This window comes from Podarcis cretensis (genome assembly GCF_951804945.1).
Source record: "Podarcis cretensis genome assembly, chromosome: 11".
Classification (NCBI taxonomy): domain Eukaryota; kingdom Metazoa; phylum Chordata; class Lepidosauria; order Squamata; family Lacertidae; genus Podarcis; species Podarcis cretensis.
In genome coordinates this window covers 51,060,687-51,077,158 of record NC_137180.1, presented here as the reverse complement: position 1 = coordinate 51,077,158, position 16,472 = coordinate 51,060,687, and the positions used below count along the sequence as shown (strand labels likewise).

General features: G+C 44.0%; 2 long non-coding RNA genes across 2 annotated transcripts in view; one reads left to right on the top strand and one right to left on the bottom strand.

The window, feature by feature from the left end:
- Positions 1-16,192, bottom strand: part of LOC307226404 — a 39,831-nt gene extending 23,639 nt beyond the window's left edge. The window contains exon 1 of the long non-coding RNA XR_013843375.1: positions 16,024-16,192. This is a non-coding gene — a long non-coding RNA (uncharacterized lncRNA). The remainder of the gene's footprint in view (positions 1-16,023) is intronic.
- Positions 4,660-13,812, top strand: LOC307226398. Its single transcript, XR_013843366.1, has 3 exons — positions 4,660-4,781; positions 10,478-10,643; positions 12,832-13,812. It is a non-coding gene; the product is annotated as an uncharacterized lncRNA (long non-coding RNA).
- Positions 16,193-16,472: the final 280 nt, after the last annotated feature.

The following is a 16,472-nucleotide window of genomic DNA, read 5'->3' as shown; positions in this document are numbered from 1 at the left end:
GTTTGGTATGTTTAAGGTACATTACCACTCTCTTAAGAGCAGAGAAACATTGTGTAGTAGGCTTTTCCACAAATTTTGCCAGAAAGTGAAAAGCATAAGTTATATCTAGTCTTGAGATTCTTTGAATGAAATTTAGCTTGCCTATGGCAGAACGATACAAAGTTTTGTTAGGAAATGGTTTATCTTCACATGTAAAGGTGAAACCACACACCATAGGCGTTTCCTTCCCAATTGCATTTTCTAAACGTAGCATTTCAACAAAGTCATCAATTTTTGCAGTTTGATGAACCAGAAAAGATCCATTTTTGCCTTTCTCAATTTGCATGGATAAGTAATTTTTAGCTATGCCTAATTCCACCACATCAAATTTCTTCTGTAACTGTGAAACTACCTCTTCATATTCCTGTTTAGTTTTTGTAGAAATTAACACGTCATCTACATACACACATATCTTTGTTACAGAGTTTGCCCCTTCCTTTATAAACACACAGTTGTCTGCCTTTCCTTGTGAAAAACCAATATCCAGCAATTCTTTTGCTAAAGTTTGGTGCCAATTCCTTCCACTTTGGTGCAGACCATAAAGGGATTTATTTAATTTGCATACCAAACCTTCAGCGGCGTCTATGCCTTCAGGAACACGCATAAAAATTTGTTCTTTTAAATCTGCAAACAAATATGCAGTTTTTATATCTAGGTGATAAACAGAATGTCCACGTTGTGATGCATCTTTTAACAAAAGTTTAACTGTTTCATATTTTACACTTGGCGAATAACACAAATCATAATCTTCGCCTGGAATTTGTTGAAAACCCCTAGCAACTAATCTTGCCTTGTACCTTACAACTTCATTTTTGTCATTCATTTTAACTCTATAAACCCATTTTGAATCAATAAGTCTCATATCTGGGGTTTGTGGTACAAGAGACCAAGTGTTATGCTCTTTTAAAGAAGCTATCTCAGAGTTCATAGCTTTATACCAATTTGCAGCTTGGTGCTTAGGTAAATTCTGAACATCACTGTAGCTTTTTGGCTCAAAAACCGCCTTATTGGCATACACAGTATTAAAATGTTCATCTGCAAAACGTGGCTTCTGCCTCTTTCTATCTGAACGTCTTAGTCCAGAAGGAGAGTCAGACTCCTCAGACTTAATGGGACTAAGTGAACCACTAGTTTCAGGTTGTAAATCATCATTGTCAGACTGAAGAGGTGCCTGTAGGCTAAGCTCACGGTCAGAAAACTCAAGAGAATCTAACCTCCCCTCGGGTGCCTGTGACTTTAAATCATCAAACAAATTATCAGATTCAACAGGCTTTTCGTCTTTTTCCATTAATTCAGAAGCACCATTTCCTCCTGCTGCTGCCTCTTCCTCCTCTTCCTCAGTATTATCTATACCATTAGTATCTTGGAAGACAGCAACTCCATTCCAATTTACAGTTTGTATCATGCTTCTGGTAATATGAAATTTGCCAGTTGCTGGTATGTAAATTCTGTACGCCCCCTGCTGGTAGCCCATTAATTTTCCCTGAACACTACGCTCACCCAATTTCTGCTTAGCGGGATAATGCATAATTACATCTGAACCCCAAATGCGTAGGTATTTCAGATTAGGGCGTTTTTTAAACAGCTTCTCATAGGGGGTGACATCTAAACCAGAATGATAACTGCGATTTCTAACATAACAAAACGCATTAAGCGCTTCAGCCCAAAAGTCTTTGGGCAGTTTAGCATCGTGCAGATAAGTTTTAACCCCTGCCTGCAAGTCACGCTGCACCACTTCAACAAGCCCATTTTGCCAGGGACTTCGGGGGCAAGATAACTCATGAGTAGTCCCCTGCGCTTCCAGGAAATTCTCAAAATCCTCAGAAACAAATTCCCCGCCCCGGTCAGAAAACAGGTTCTTAACTGGTTTGTTAAAGTGCGTTTTTACCCAGTTGCAAAAAACTTTGTACTTCTCAAATGCTTGGGACTTGTCAGCTATTGCATAAGTCCAACAATATCTACTATACTGGTCTATGAGAGTGAGCCAGTACTTTGAACCTCCTAATGATGGTGGGAGTGGCCCAACTAAGTCACAATGTACATGCTCAAATGGCTCAGTTACTTTCCTATCTGAGCATCTATCCTTGCGTGCAACCTTAATCTTATTCTTGCAACAGGATAAATATTGCATAAAGAATTTACATGGTTTTAAGTTGAGGCCATTAACAATATTCTTCGTCCTAATTACATCAGCAAAATTCAAGTGTCCCAGAATTCTGTGCGCCTCATGGACACACCCAGAATGTGGCCTTACATTTCTCAACCCCTGGCTTGACTGTGCTGCTCTGCAATTTATAGGCGATTGGGAGTAGGTGCGAAAATACAGTCTATATAAACCATCAGAGTCCCGGGCATACAATAGACGTTTGTTTCCCTCAAAAAACTCACACATTGAATTTAAGAAACGCACACTTATGCCTTGACGAGCAAAACACCTTACTGATAATAAATTGTCCACTGATGGGCAGTAAATGCAGTTCGCTATTGTAATGTTTAAAGAGTCAAGTTTAACAGTACCCCTGCCAAGCGACTGCAAGACTTGTGAATTGGCTAAATGTACATTACCAATTTCCTCTTCGAAAGAAATAAACAAACTTCGATCGTTGCAAATGTGGTGAGAGGCTCCTGAGTCCACAATAAAAGACTTCCACTTGGCACCTTTAATTCTTTTATGATCTGCAGTCTGAGCGTGAAAAGCTCGCGGCTCGTTTCTGTCTTTACGGTACGATGTCGACTGCTGGGCTGACAACCGTGACTGACGAACAGAAACAGGCTTAGGAGTACTTTGCTTTCTTTTGGATCTGCAGTCCTTTGCAAAATGTCCCTGCTTATTGCAGAACCAACAACGCTTTGCAGCTTTAAATGCAGTCGCATCACCACAAGTTTGCATATGGCGTTCCTCATTACTTCTAGAAATAGGAGTGCTTATAGCACAAGCCTCCCTTCTATCCAACTCGCCCATTAATCTTGCCGTCACCCCTTCCACAGTTAATTGTGCTGGTGGGACGGCAGATATCTGGCTAGCTATACCATCAAAGTCCTCATTAAGGGAACAAAGAATGATAAAAACATACTGAATATCAGGTATGTCCATGTCCCTTCGAATTAATTCGCCACGTATTGCCTCCAGACGTCTCAAGTGTGCTGCCAAATCACCACCAGGCTGCAACTTCGTCTGGTACAGCTGCTTGAAAAACGTCAATGCAGACGCTGACTCCTTTCTAACATACACTGCTGCAAGACTGTCCCACATTTCTTTGGCAGTTTTCTTATTCCTTATATAGACTACTTGCTGGTCGCTAACTGCCAAATTAATTATCGCCCTGGCTTTTGCATCTCCTTTCGACCAAGCATTAGTTACAGGATCAGGAGGGTCATCAGTCACATAGGTCCATACTTCCCTAGAGGTCAAAAGCGCCTCCACCCGAAAAGACCATAAACTATAGTTCTCATCTGTTAGCTGTGGGAAGACCAGAGCCTTCTCAGCTTCAGGAACCCGGTCAACCATTCTGGAAATCTTCCAGACCCACAAAAACTACACTAACAGGAGAAGGAGTTTTCAAACCTTTCTCAGAGTCCAAAAATATGCAGTCATCCACTCAGCAGCTGGGCCCATAACCAAAGATGTTGGCTATTTGCAGTATGGTAGTGCTGCAGAGAGCTTGCTGGGGAGACCATGCATTAAAAAGAAAGGGACTCAAAAATAACTTAAACAAGGTTTTAATTACAAAAACAAAAACTCCTTATACGCTAAATACATCAACAACAAACCAGACCCAACCACCAACCCATCCCCCAGGGTAATGGGAGAGCTAGGTGCTGCTCCTTATATACTACAACCAAATGCTGACACACCTTAATCAGTACAACTCAGCAGCACCTGCTATGTTTCACAGCTGTAAAGCTGGGTCTCTTATTTTGCTCTGGCCCTTGCTCTGGCCCCTTAAAGACATACACATTGGGTGGAACAATGATGAACCTTTACATTTAAAGAAACCATTCAACACAGGTTAAGAACTTTGCTTCAGGATAAGAACAGAAATCATGCTCCGGCGGTGCGGCGGCAGCGGGAGGCCCCATTAGCTAAATCGGTGCTTCAGGTTAAGAACAGTTTCAGGTTAAGTATGGACCTCCAGAACGAATTAAGTACTTAACCTGAGGTACCACTTTATGTGGTTGCATTGAGATACTCTAAACTTTTTTCTTTCTTTTTCCCATACTGTATTTTATTTAGGGTTTTTTTTTCCAGATTTTGAAATTTACAAACAATTATCAAACAACCAACACAGAAAGAGAAATCCAAATACTCTAACCTTCAGAATACTCTGACCTTTTTCAGTAGGTCTGGCATAATCTAACAATTCCCTTCTCTTAGCCCCCCAATTCCGCTTTCTCACTACAACTCTGTCCCAAGCAAAGAGGATAAATAACTTATAGTGACCCCCTCTTCCCGCCCCCCCTTAGCTTACTACGTCCAAGCAAATCACCCTCGGCCATGCAGAGGAGCGAAAGCCGTCCCACATGGATCAATATTTTAATGTGACTTATCAGGCTGGGTTGTTTACTTAGAAACTCCGGATCCCATAAAGGCCAAGGGGGAGCCAGTTTGGGGAACAGATGCTCTGAATGCCTTCTTCTAGTATAGACAGAACAACAGCGTTCAGCATTTGAGAGAAAAGCAAAAGCAAAGGAGCTTTAAAGCACAAGGCAAAAACAAGATCATGCTGCAATCCCACAGGACGGTAAGTGAAATCACTTCCGCGTGTTTCATTAAAAAGGAACGAGGGGTTCAAACTGATGGGTAGATAATTGGTACCGAGAGGTGCACGCCATTAGCGGCAACCACGATCATATCCTCAAATACTTTTCAAAGCTTTCCTCCCATAAATACTGTAGTGTGATTATGCTGACTTTGAGGAAGAAAGACAGTTCATGCCAGTGGCCCACTTGTACGGGCCATGTTAACATCAGAGCTGTTACCCAGAATCACAGCTCTTCACCCGCAAGATGCAAAACCGCAAGTTGCCGTTTTCTCAGCAGACAGACGAGAAGGCAGGGCGCTTTGTGAGCTTGCAGCAACTCCCCCACCCCATCAAGCTTGCTGCCAAATTTTAATATTTTAACTAACTCTGAATGTGCAATTTTTGGAAAGGAAGCATTCCTGCTATTAGCTGCAGTGAGCCCTGAGAACAAAAGCTAGTTGAAAATTGACAAAATAATGATGCTAATAATAAGCACGATTGGGTTTTTATCAGGGAGTATATTAGATTTATATAAACGACAACAGCTTTCTTCAAATCCTTTCCCCTGCGTGGAGCGCAGTCAGCTACGCAATTGTTCCTCGCTGATATTTTCCTTTGCTGGTTTTCAGCAATTGCTTTCACGTCGCTCCCACGCCATTCTTCAGCCCCAAGGGGATGCCAGGGGACGTAGGGGGCATACGTTGCCATGGGGCTACCAGCAGACCTCAGCAGCCCTCTCCTCCCTTCTGCTAGCAAGCAGCCGTCTTGTCACCTCCATGTCTAATAACCATGAGGTTTGGAAAGAATGGCAAACCCTAGGAACCAATATTTTTCTGCTGTTCGTTTTCTGTTTCCCTCCGAGTAATTGCTATACTATGACGAGTCCTTGATAACGCTGTGGGGAGGGTGGAAGTGGAGCTCTCCCTCACCCCCCCTCCCAACTAGGCTTGCCACATTGCTGGTCCATTTTAGAAGTTTGCTGAATTTTGCTTGTTCATCTTCATTTGCTTATAGGTGCAGAGGGGTGATTCTTACTATGAAGGTAGCATGTGGGAAGCGGAGACTTATCTCTTCACTCTACCATGAGTAGACTGGAGATTAGTTCTCTCTCACACACCACACACAACATGACTAGGAACCTTGGAAGGGAGTCTCCATTGGTGTTAATGGGGCTTTTTCTAAGGCTCCTTCCTATCTGTGTGGACAAAGAGTGGGGGCATTTCAGTCAAGGTGGGGGTGGGTGGGAATGCAAGCTACCATTCCTCGCTCACTGACTTCTCCATAAGAACCACCACCATCACCATCTACCCATACAAAGTACTTTGAGACATTTAGGGGCAGACTCAGCTAATCAGTCCCAGTAGCAGAAGCCTGTGCAAGGATTTCTGCCAGTGCAGTTGGGCTCCCCCCACCCCTCTTTTCTCTGTATCCCTCCAAATTGGGTTGGGGGAGAACCCCAGAACAGCATGCACCTGGAGGAGAGGTGAGCTAATTCTATCAGGCAAGCAGAAATTCTTGCACCGATACAGCAATCTCCTTAGCGCTGCATTGAATTCTTCCCATAGTACAGGGTCCTGTTAATGCATCCCGTCACCAAGCAAGGATTTCCACTTGCACAGCGGGACTTTACTTCCTCTTCTGCCTCTGTGCGTGACCTGAACTCTACCCGGATCTACTCCGGAGGGTTGAGGGAAACTCTAGAACAGATTTAGGGTGCCTAGAGGAGGAGGAGGAGGAGAGTGGGGAAACGTTCCATTGCACAAGCAAAAATATTTTCACTGGCAAAACAGCTTTCTTAGTGCAACCAAGGAATTTTTCACAGTGAAAAGCAGGGTATAAATGCATTAAATAAAGAAATAAAACTAAATGCATCCTGAGCATTTAAGCAAACGTTTAGTTTGGCCCTCAAGATAATTCACTCTTTCATACCTCCCACTTTTACCAGATTTACAGGGACTGTTTTTCCCCAGTGTGAGTGTTGTTTACTGGTGCAAACTGGAGCTCTACTCTAGCTCACTTGACAACAGTGCTTTTCTGTGAAAATGCTGAATGGCCTCTTTGCAATGGTTTCCAAGCATTTATTACTCAGGCCTCATCAGAGTTCCCCGAGAAGAGAGATTGCTTGTTAAAGCACTCTTGAGAATTGTAGCTCTGTTCATGGAATACGGGCCTCCTAATAACCAAATCACCCAGTTCCCAGGATTCTTTGGGGGAAGCTGGGACTGTTTAAAGTGGTCTGATACTGCTTTAAATGTATGGTGCAGACGAGGCCTTAGGAAAATCTCTGGAAAAATATATTTCTGCTTAGATTTGGCTGTTAAGGAATCACTTCTGCAGAACCCCCCCTCACTTGATGGGGATTCTGGAGTAAATTTCAGGCCACACCAGATACCCAGAAAGCCTCGCTATCCCATGGGGATTTAACATGAAATCTAGTGTGTCTCTGCTCTGGGTTGCCTTTCACATCTGGAGGAGAGGCACATGTCTAAATTCAGCCATGTTGCTCTAATTTTGATCCCACTTCGCTATTTACCTTTTCCTTTTAGTATGTCAGGTTTTATATTGTCCTTTTCCGTTCATCTGTATTTATTCTCCAGTTTATCTTTCATCTCTGGTCCCACTATAATTGCCTTCTCTGCCTGTGCATTCCTCTGGTTCATTGTCGCTAGTTAAAGCTAGTTAAACCTTTTCTTCTGTTCCATGCCCTTGACCTTTTCCTATCCTTTATCCTTTTCTGTGGAACTCTTTATACTCACTGATATTCATCAAACCGCTTATCTTCCACTTAAAAAAAAAATGCCTCAAGACTAATTTATTTCAGCTAGTGTGTGTGTGTGTGTGTGTGTGTGTGTGTGTGTGTGTGTGTGTGTGTAAAGGCCAGAGCTGTAGCTCAGTGGTGAAGCATCTGCTTTGCTTGTAGAATTTCCCATATTTGATCCCCGACATCTGCATGTAGGGCTGGAAGAGAACCCTCCCTAAAACCCAGGAGAGTTGGATGGGGGACTGCATGTTTCGATTCTTGCATTGTGGGGGTTGAACTAGATGACTCTTAGTGTCCCTTCCAATTCTATGGTTCTATTTCCTGTGAGATAATATGCCTTCTCTTCCAATTCTTAGTTTTCTTTTCTTTTAAAATTTTATTTCTGTATAAATTAGGTTGCAAGCTCATTGGGCCGGGCCTGTATTTTAATATATTCTGCACAATGCCTCATTTATTTATTTTTAAGTCATTACAACAATAATTGTTATTTCATAAGGTGAACCATGATTTACCTCAGTGCTACTCAAAGTGGTGTTTCACAGACAGGGGCCTCTCCATGAGCCATTGGCTGCTGGACTGTGGGGATTCCATCATAACCCAGGTTGGGTAGGACGCTTCAAGGACCACATATGGTACCTGTCCCTGGCACATTGGGGCTGGGGAATTGCTAACCTGCCACTTCATAGCTTGAAAAGCACCAATTTGCATGACAACAATACAGTGGTACCTCAGGTTACATATGCTTCAGGTTACAGGCGCTTCAGGTTACAGACTCCGCTAACCCAGAAATATTACCTCAGGTTAAGAATTTTACTTCAGGATGAGAACAGAAATCGTGCTCCGGCGGCGCGGCAGCAGCAGGAGGCTCCATTAGCTAAAGTGGTGCTTCAGGTTAAGAACAGTTTCAGGTTAAGAACGGACCTCCAGAACGAATTAAGTACTTAACCCAAGGTACCACTGTAGTCCCTTAATGAAATAGAAGGTTTGTGGATGGGTGCACATTTAGGTGACTGCACAGACAGAAAGCTTAGCAGGGGTAAGACAATGCAAGGCCAGGCTCTCTAGACTGCAACTCTGAGCAGCAGAGAACAAGGCCAGAGGGAAGCTTTTCCTCTTAAGAACATAATAAGAGCCTACAGGATCAGGCCAACGGCCCATCTAGTCCAGCGCTCTCTTCTGACAGTGGCCAGCCAACCAGATGTCTGTGGGAAACCACAAGCAGGATTCCTGCAGTTGGCAACAACAGATATCCAACTGCCTCCAACTATGGAGGCAGAGCCAGGGCTTGCCCACCCATGAGGCAAGCTGAGGCGACTGCCTTGGGTGGCAGGATCCGCAGGGGCAGCAGATTTGGCCTCTAAGGAATGCATTGCCTGCAGCCGCAGTGGTAGCGATGGCTGTGTCACGCTCCCTTGAGGCCTCCTCAGCAGACATTGCTTCATACTGCCTCTGCAACGGCCTTTCTGTGACTTACATAAATACGTTTACCATCTGTGGTGTGGTTGTCCACACAGCAAGCTGGGGAAGTCAACATTGGGGCTAAAACTAGCCATGATGGAGACAGCCACACTTATTGTTCCCTCTCCCTTCTCTTCCTTTGCAGCAAGTGCATTACTCTCAGTCTGGTTCCAGTACTTACAAGCAGAGAGAAAAAATGTGTGATATGAGGTAGATAGTGGCAAGGGGAAGCAGCAGAATGGTTAGGGCCCGGCTCTCAGGGCCAGCCCTACTGTTAGGCAGGAGTGAGGAGGCTGTCTCAGGTGGCAGATGTTGAAGGCGTAGGGGAGCAGCAGAGAGATGTTGACGCTCATGCAGCCTACCCTGTGCCCTCTTAAGTTAGCCCTCAGTTACCCCATCCCCAGTATTGAAGTAAGATTCCACAGCCAGTCTATTCTGGTTCCATAAATGGAATGAGGGTGCCATCTTGTCCTTCTCAGGCAACACAATGCTTTGGGCCAACTCTGTTGTCTCCCCTCAGCTGTGTGCACATTCTGACATTAGCATCAGATCCCACTAGGCATGTGACTGGGGCTGCCCCTATCATGTCTGGCCCCAGTTTTGGATGCAGTTCAGTGGGTCCACATCCCAGTCAGTTACATCCAGTGCTATCAACATACATGGAGAACAGATCCTAGGAAGAAGCCACCTTGCACCAGATCAGGCTATTTGTCCACTGAACCCAGGCAGGGGCCCTCCAGGTCATTAGCTATGTGATCATTATTTTTTAAAGCAAATTTACCAAAGGATCTTCTGCAAAGGATCTCCTCTCTACCCTCAAACTACAGATTCACCCCCAGACCTTTGATTCTGACTTTTCCCCAGTACATACTATTTTGGGTGTGATTTGGCAAAAGTTCCCCCCGCCCAGTTACACAAAGAGGAAAATGTGTGGTTGGAGCTGAACCCTTGCTGGTGTTTGTAACACAAAGGTTGTCCAGATTGCAAAGAATCGTTTGTCTGTTCCTGATTATCTTTGTTTCAGAAGCATTCCAACAAAAAACAGAAAAAGCCGTCCCCTTCCCGCTATGGAATTCTGCACGCCAAACCTGCTGTATCATACGGGAAAATTGGCTTTCACTTTCCCCAACAAATTTCTCACCTTGACAAGCTTTTCCATTTCATTTCTCGAAGGTTGACAAACACCTCTCTTTTTATTGTTTTCCTTCATTAGGGAAGGAACAAAAAAATGGGCACTTAGGAAAATGAAATGCCTGTTCCTTCTGAAAACTAATCATTTTTACAAAATAGCCTTACACCCACAGTGCCACTTTAATCAGGTTAGTTAAATCTTTCTCTCTTTCTCTTCAAAGGGGCTTTTGAAATTAGAGTGAAACACGATTCTGGTGGGGGTGAAGGAGAAAGGGCGGGGGAGCTCTGACATTGGTATACTTATCTCCAACCTTCCAACTTCCTGTTCTTTTCCTATTTGCAACAGCATGCGTCAAGAACCAAGCCTTGACTTCTCCACAAAGCCATGTCAAGAGAAACCCCACAATGCTTCTGTGATTTTATGGATCGTAACCCACTTTGGTATTAAGACGCTAGAGTTCAACAAGCAAGCAGTTCCTTTATCTTTGAGAAAGAAGCAAGTTCTCTTCCAGGTAACATGAAAGATAATATTTGTATGCAACATGGTAAGGCACAGTATTTTGCCCTGCCTCTTCCCTCCACCCCCCAAAATGGTGGCAAGGGAATGATCAGGGGTACCCTATCATGGAGCCAAAATTCTATATACTTCAGGTGCAACAGGTGCCCTCGGAGTTTGCTGCACCAGCTGAGTTTTCAGGGTGCAACAGGTGCCCTCGGAGTTTGCTGCACCAGCTGAGTTTTCAGGGTGTGATGCCACAAACAATGCAATATACTCAACTCAATGCCACAGCTTAGGGCAGAGGTGCATGTGAAATAATCCAGGTCTGAGTGCCAACTGCGTTTCTACCACGCTGTGTTGAACTAAGGAAGACTTCAAATCAGGCTGGTGCACGATGTAGGGTTTTAAATCAGCTAATAGTGTGCTGCTGTGACCAGTAAGGTCCTATTGGGTCATGGTCACCAGTCGCATCACCTGAATGGCTGATAGGTCCCATTAGGTATGAACATATCTGTCAGTTTCAGATTATTTTAATTTCTCTCTCTTCTTTTGGTTTGCTACACTTCTATATCAGTTTGTGATGAGATTTCCTCTGCCTTTCTCCAAATATACCCATTTATAGATGCCATTTTCCCTAAGGTTTTTTTTTTTTTTTTTTGCAAACTGGTGCATCTTTAGGCACATTCTCATCTAATATTTCCAGTTCAGAAGACATTATATGGTTGGAAAACTGCGTCACATAATTCGGAAAAGTACCCGACTCATCTTGCTTAGCCACAGGCCCTCCGGGCTGCATTCTGCATCTGTCCCATTACCTACCACAGCCTTTCTCAACCTTGGGTCCCTACATGTTGCTGGACTACAACTCCCATCATCCCTGACCACTGGTCCTGCTACCTAGGGATGATGGGAGTTGTGGTCCAACAACATCTAGGGACTCAAGGTTGAGAAAGGCAACAACAGTATTTGACATACCCATGCAGTATTTCATACCCATGCAGTATTTCATACCCATACGAGATTTGTGTTCTCCTTAATCTTCACTCAACCTACAGCTGTTTGGGAGCAGGGAATTTAAGGATATTTTCTTCAAAGTGTTTTCAAAGTATCACTGGTTCAGCCCACATCTCTCATTAAAGAACAACCCATCAAAGGCAAGAGAGAGGGCAGGGGTGGATGTTGCCCTAAGGGACATGAGCAACATGTATGGGATCTAAACCAGGGGGATAAATCCTGGATAATCAGCTTGAGATCTAGAGCAGGCTTCCTCAACCTCGGCCCTCCAGGTGTTTTGAAACTACAATTCCTCCTGCTAGCTAGGGATCATGGGAGTTGTAGGCCAAAAACATATGGAGGGCCGAGGCTGAGGAAGCCTGATCTACAAAGACGGGAGCAGTCCACACTGCAGCATTTTCTTTCTATTGCTCAGTTGGAATATTATCTGTTTCTGAAGCATGATATGTAGGACTTGCCGATCGTATGGTCGGTGGTTCGAATCCCCGCGGCGGGGTGAGCTCCCATCTTTCGGTCCCAGCTCCTGCCCACCTAGCAGTTCAAAAGCACCCCTAAGTGCAAGTAGATAAATAGGTACCGCTTTATAGCGGGAAGGTAAACGGCGTTTCCGTGTGCTGCACTGGTGCTGGCTCGCCAGAGCAGCTTCATCACGCTGGCCACGTGACCCGGAAGTGTCTCCGGACAGCGCTGGCCCCCGGACTCTTAAGTGAGATGGGCGCACAACCCTAGAGTCGGACACGACTGGCCCGTACGGGCAGGGGTACCTTTACCTTTACCTTTAATGGGAAATTATAGTGCAGGGTTGGTTGTTTCTTCCACTGTAAGTTCTATTACTCTGACTTCAGCAATAGCTGTGATTTAATGAGTAAGCTGTGGCTATTTTAGTTTACAACTAAAATGTCATTAAAAAATATTTTAGGGAAAGTGAATGGGCCAGACAGCCTACTGTATTGACCAGGATTCTAGAGTCTCCTTCTGCTTCATTTACCATGAGCTAATAGGCTGGGCTCAGCATGGCTAAATTGGTTCCAGCCAAACCACATTTATAGGTTGGAGTCAATTGGTTTATCAACTGTTGACAGTCTAGTTAGCCAAACAGCTTGCATTCACAATGGAAATGATTTCTACCTACAGAATTTATCATGTTCACCTCTTTAAACGTATTCCCTTTCTCTGTTTTATTGTAGGTACCTGTTGTTATAATTTCAGAAATCTAGAGCTGCACGTCTCCCCACTCCTCAGTGCCTCTTTCCTGCTGGAGCTGTGGAGTGTGACAATGGTGTTTGTATCCAATCTGTCAAACGCCATTATCACACTAAATAGCTACTGTTAGATAAGCCATCGGGTTCAGCAGAGGGAAGGAAAAGGAAGAGAATTATTGGAGCAATATATTTTGCGATGCCAAAATCTCATGCAGTAAATAATACGATCTGCTTTCCCAAAAGTACACATTGTGATCCCAGTTGCTTTGCAGAGATGTGTATGACTCATGTTTGTGTTCATGGGATGGAGAGATATTTTAGTGATCAAGCACAAGTGATTATGTACATTTATTCCTACATTATAACAAACGGCCTACACAACTGTCTTTCTTTCATTTTCGCTCCCTAAAGCAACACTGTAAGTGTTTATTTCACGTATTAACAAGTTAATAGTTATAGCTATTTCAGTCTTGAACAGGAGCTCCATTGTTGTATTGACGTTTGACAAATGAGCCTGAGAATGGAGGCATAATTCCATTTTTGGCGCTCAGCTGTGTACAGCTCAGCTGTGTATACAAGTCATCATTTAGTCAAATGCTGAGCAGTATTATTGCCATGTCGTTGTGGGGCTTGGCAGAAAAGCAACCATGATCCTTGTTCATAATTGCTATACAAATATTCCATAGGTGTGTACCGTATATTTCACTGAAATCAATGTGAAGTATTTGAAGCACAATGCATAGACAACTTATGCCAGAAAGGGAGTCAGAGGTTAATACTTCTTCCTTGCAAAGCATCCATCACCCTGCTCTACTTTGTGATCCATGATGAAAGTAAAAACAGGGTGTTTCACACATTATGTAGCAGCAAAACCAGGTTTGCCACTGAGCGTACCCTAAACAGCATTTGCCGCCAATGTTAGCTCTGTGATTCATGTATCTGTATGATAAATGTGTACACTGCTGACATGTAGTCTTTCGTTTTTCCTTTTTCAGATGTATGCTTAAGGGGCTTGTGCCCAGTGGTTGGGAATCATGGGGGTTGTTGTCCAGTAACATTTGCAGGACTACAGCTTCCCTGTCCCTAGTTTCAGACATCTTAGCTATACACCCAAAATATATACAGTATTGTGTGAATCAGTCCTCAGCATAGATATCAAAATATTGGTGTGCATTCATTCTGAAATTCTGCCAAAGCAAACACATTCCAACCCTTCTTATTACAGTGGTACAGTACCTCGGGTTACGAACTGAATTCGTGCCGGAAGTTCCGTTCTTAACCTGAGGTACCACTTTAGCTAATGGGGCCTCCCGCTGCTGCCGCATTACCGGTGCGAAATTTCTGTTCTCATCCTGAGGTAAAATTCTTAACCCGAGGTACTACTTGCAGGTTATCAGAGTCTGTAACCCGAAGTGTTTGTAACCTGAGGTGTTTGTAACCCGAGGTACCACTGTATCTGTTATGACAATATTGTAGGCTGTAGCTGTTTTAAAGTTCTCAGCTAGGCATCTCTCTCTCTCTCCTCTCTCTCTCTTCCACCTCCAATATATTGGGAGCAGCTTCACTATGGTTTATCAGGCAGGCACTGTGAAATCAAGGCAATGCTCATGGCCACACCAGCTTAGTTTAAAGCAGGCATCCCCAAACTCGGCCCTCCAAATGTTTTGGGACTACAACTCCCATCATCCCTAGCTAACAGGACTACTGGTCAGGGATGATGGAAATTGTAGTCCCGAACCATCTGGAGGGCCGAGTTTAAAGATACGGATGCCTGGTTTAAAGATACGGTACAGACACATCCCCTTAGCCTTCAAAGCATGAGAGGATGACCCCTAACGTCCATTCATTTTTCTCTCACTATCTCATGGATGGCCAACTGTGGTGGTGTGTGCAATATCTGGTTCACCGCAACATTTTCCCCTCAAGAAGCTTCCAGAGAAACAGTTGTGAATCCAACGAAGCTTAGCTCACATGACAAGTTTACCATAGCCTTCAAAAACATGTTTAGGAAATAGGAATCCATACTGAACATGAAGTTAGGCAAAACAAAAACAAATCAAGAGATCAGATTTCAAAGCAGGCGAAAGATGAGGTACAGTGGTACCTTGGGTTACAGACGCTTCAGGTTACAGGCGCTTCGGGTTGCATACGCTTCAGGTTACAGACGCCGCTAACCCAGAAATAGTACCTCAAGTTAAGAACTTTGCTTCAGGATGAGAACAGAAATCGCGCAGAGGTGGCGCAGCGGCAGTAGGAGGCTCCATTAGCTAAAGTGGTGCTTCAGGTTAAGAACAGTTTCAGGTTAAGAACGGACCTCTGGAACGAATTAAGTATGTAACCAGAAGTACCACTGTATTTTTCACTAAGAGGTGGGGTAGTTTGAAGTCCTCCAACCCTGAGCTTGCCAAAACACCTGGACCAGACTAGGAAGTACAGAAAGTGATGGTCTTATACTCGTCTATTGTAGAAGACAATCTTTATCATAAAACCAAAACACCTCTTTCGCCTTCAGCCCTCTCCCCTGATATTTATTCTATCTAAGGGGTTAACCGCTGCCGCCCCCCGAGCAGAATTCATAACATGGGGCAGCTGCAGCAGAAGATGAATAATCAAAAATTACTTCTCTAATTGTTCCTTTAATGGATGCCTTTCACCAGTGGATGGAATACCATTGGTGGCTACCCTGTTTTTAGGACCTGGGGGTTTCTTGGGAGGTAGTCAGGGGTTCCTCTGGGCAAATCAGAGGCTGATCATAAAAACATTTCCATTACTGTCTTTGGCAATGAGCAGTCACAGAGAAAATGGAGGCATTTGTGGTTTGCATGGGTAACAAGTAGGCTTGACAGACCTTGAATGAGCTTAAGTGTGCCCTAGAATTGTTGATGCAGTATGTGTGTGTGTGTGTGTGTGTGTGTGTGTGTGTGGTGTGTGTGTGTATACACACACACAGAGAGAGGGGGGGGGAGAATTCCCGGATGGGCAAGATCCAAGTTTGGGGCTAGTACTGTTTGGCGAGGGAACCCCAGCAGAGATTTAAAGTCACAAAAAATGCAGCAAAGTAAAGCATGGACATATAGGCTGTTAAACTTTTAAAACAGGCCTTTCCAAGGTTCCCCGCTTCCCCCAGCATAGGAAAAGACCTCACATTTAGTAAATTTAAAAAAATGGACTACTTACAAAATCTTCAAAGCTCAGATTAATGTGCTTTTCGATACATCAGTCAGAAAACGTGCACAAGCAGAAAAACTCAGCTTTGTTACAAAATGGCAGAAGTTCCTAGATTATTGGCCGGTGAGAGTCATGTGGCTGAGCTAGAGCAATCAGCTCAGAGCTCTTCACTCGCTGAGTTTCATTAGGCTTGATTAGCTATTTCCTCCCAAGGTAAGAGGAAGTGACATAGCAGGAAGCCTGGCAGGAAACCTAAGCTATGGTATTAACCCCTTCATGCATTAATTGGGCCTAAGCATGTTGGTTATATGAGGCTGGTTATCCCACAAGAATAACCCTCCGAAACCCCTTGCAATTAACATTAATGTGTGTGGGAAAAGTTCATTGACAGCAAAAGACTTTAGAAGCTTTGAAATAATGCATTTGCCAATTCAGACAAAAAGCCACATGGGCAATTG